This window comes from Myotis davidii, unplaced genomic scaffold, assembly GCF_000327345.1.
Source record: "Myotis davidii unplaced genomic scaffold, ASM32734v1 scaffold1343, whole genome shotgun sequence".
In the NCBI taxonomy this organism is placed as follows: domain Eukaryota; kingdom Metazoa; phylum Chordata; class Mammalia; order Chiroptera; family Vespertilionidae; genus Myotis; species Myotis davidii.
Window position 1 is genome coordinate 431,460 of NW_006294552.1, and position 2,939 is coordinate 434,398.

At 39.2% G+C, this 2,939-nt stretch overlaps 1 pseudogene; it reads right to left on the reverse strand.

The window, feature by feature from the left end:
- Positions 1–1,498: 1,498 nt before the first annotated feature.
- LOC102760945 lies at positions 1,499–2,518 on the reverse strand (annotated as a pseudogene).
- Between the last annotated feature and the right edge of the window lie 421 nt (positions 2,519–2,939).

Here is a 2,939-nt window from a genome sequence, read left to right on the forward strand (position 1 = left end):
TTTATTACCTCTAAGGGCTCTTAATAAAACAGAGTTTAAAAAGCAAATGATTATGCCATGAACAGAAAGAGCAACACATAATTTCTAGTCATATACCGGTAGTGGCTAATTAGTCACTACCGGTGTATGACTAGAAACTGGAAATTTCACCAAAATATAAATCTCTAAAGTGACAGGTTTCTAGGAAGAAGTGAAAATTACAATAATTATTGAAAGCTACTGGGGAGAAGATCAATTCAACTACATGCATGACCATCTCAAAATGGGCTCTGTTGTCTTCTCTCTGAGTATTCTCTACGTGCAAAGGAGGAAGAAGGATTCCATGATCGCCTGTTTCTGCCGGTGGCACTGATGGAGCCTGCTCTGTTAAGTGACTGCAACTGCAGGCTATTTCAGAAAGGGGATGCAAGGACAGTCTGATATGCACAGTACGGCTGTCGTGAGCATGCCTGGGGCACGCTTAGGCTTGCTGTGCAAAGATGATCCCTGGTTTATCTGAACAAGGTAGCTTGAAACATATAATCTAAAACCAAAACAAATCATACCCAGAGCCAACAGTATCTAAAATGTCATCTACTGATAACATAATGTGTGGAATTAGAAAGAAATTCTTCTGGAAGGAGAAGAGATAAAAAAAAAATACAGAGCAAAGATGCTGGCAGAAGAAGAAAGCCCAGAGCAGCTTCTCACAGAGCTGCCATTTGTCCCAGGGCCATTCTGGGCTTCTCTGTTCTATGTTTTTGCCTCATGAGCCCAGGGACGTACGAGTCACTGTTGCCAGTATGCAGACAGGTCTTCATAACTGGTAAACGGCAAGATCAAACAATCCTGACTCAAAAATAAATATATATATAATATATAGAAAAAAAGATTCAGGGCAGAAAGAAAGTTATCTAATAATACATGAGATTGTTTTGGTACTTGTTGCTGTTGATTAATAAGGGTTGATTTTTTTTAATTTTTTTTGCTCTAAAGGACCATTTTATTTGAACCTATTACCTTCTTTTCACCCAACACTGCAAAGATAAAGCAACATAAAATATGAAGCAAAGGGAAACCGGTCTTTAGGAATTTGTGTCTTCAAACTTTTACTGGTATAACAATCCTTTCAAGCCTGGGGCCACTCAAAGATGAATCATGAAAATAAGAAGAAAAACTTTCTTTCCAACAGGTTTGGCGGTATATGTGCTACAGCAAGGCTGGTGGTAGCGAACAGCATCATTCAAGCCTGCACTGATATATAAATTAGACATTACTTGGAAATAATTCCTTTAGGCTGAAATGTAAATTCAATCCAACATTATGCCAACTTTTGCAATTATGCTCCACCCTATTTTAGTACTAGAGATGAAATGTTCACCACCAAAAAATGAGAATAACAGCTACTGCTAAGGTAATAGCTGTGAAATTCATTCCCCGGTATTGCTTTGAAAATATATCCCTAGGTTGTTAAGAGAAAATCTGACTTTAATGAAATGTATTTTTTAACTGGAATTCTTCAGTCATCAAATTGAAATAATAAGAGGAATGATGGTTGGCCTGTCATTCTTCTTCTTATTTGACCCCAACCAATTAAACTACCAGTGTTTCCTCAACTCTTCTGCTAAGGGCAAGTTTTTCTCCTACTTCTGTGCACACAGGATTAGACAAAACGATTTTGCCCAAGTCAGCGTCTACTGCACCTAGCTCTTCTTCCTGTTGACAGGAAGCTCTTCTTCATGCTCACCATGAGCACTTCACTCTTTTTCACAACTTCTGCACCTTAGCTGCTTTCTTGTCTCCTTCAGTGCATGCACCTCGGAGCCTTCTAAGCAGGAAATAGGAGGGTTCCAATTCTGTGAAAATCTCAGGTAAAGCACCAACTGCATCAAGTACCTGCTTCACCATCCGTCAGCCTAGAACAAAGTGGGGCCAATTTTTAGTCCTACTTCAATAAGACTTCCTGGAGCACCATACTGAAGATCATCATCTTTCCCAAACAGTGATACAGTTTTGAAAAAGATCAAACTATACATGAATTTTCCTTCCCTATCTTTGGAAACAATACCAGGTCTGACTTCTATCTCCTGGCCCACCTTTAGCATTTCTTTTAGAATACCACCACCAGCTACACCCCTCTTAAGGTCATCGACTTCACAGCCAGGTTTGTTGATATCAAAAGACCTAATAACAGTAAGTGGGGGTTCTGAAGTAAAGTCTCTAGGGGGCACTAGAATTTTCTTTACTATGTACTCACAGGCAACTTCAATGTTGTATTTCAGCTGAGCAGAAATTGGAATCATAGAATGCAAGGATCTGTTCATACTGTTCTTAGCTTGGCTTTTTTTTTTTTTAACCAAAGAATTTTATTTTGAAGAATTAAAATATGCTTCAGTTTCATGATGTCTATAGCACCCAGGTGTGCAGAAGTCTGAGGCTGAGGACAAGACTCACTACCAGCTGTCAACAGAAGAGCTGCATCCATTGCTGCTACACTGTCCAGCAGAGTAGCCATCAAGACATTATGGCCAGTGGACATATTCCTGGAAAAATACAACCTTCCAAAGCTCAATCAGGAAGAATCTAAAAATCTCAATAGGCTGATAACTATGGAAGAAATTGAAGCAGTCATCAAAAAGCTTCCAGCAAACAAAAGCCCGGGGCCAGATGGCTTCACAGGAGAGTTTTACCAAACATTCGAGAAAGAACTAAAACCTATCCTCCTCAGACTACTACAAAAAATTCAAGAGGAAGGAACACTTCCAAGCTCATTCTATGAAGCCAGCATCACCCTAATACTAAAACCAGATAAAGACAACACAATGTAAGAGAATTACAGGCCAATATCCCTCATGAACATAGATGCCAAAATCCTTAACAAAATTCTAGCAAATTGGATCCAGCAATACATCAGAAAGATCATACACCATGACCAAGTAGGATTTATCCCAGGGATGCAA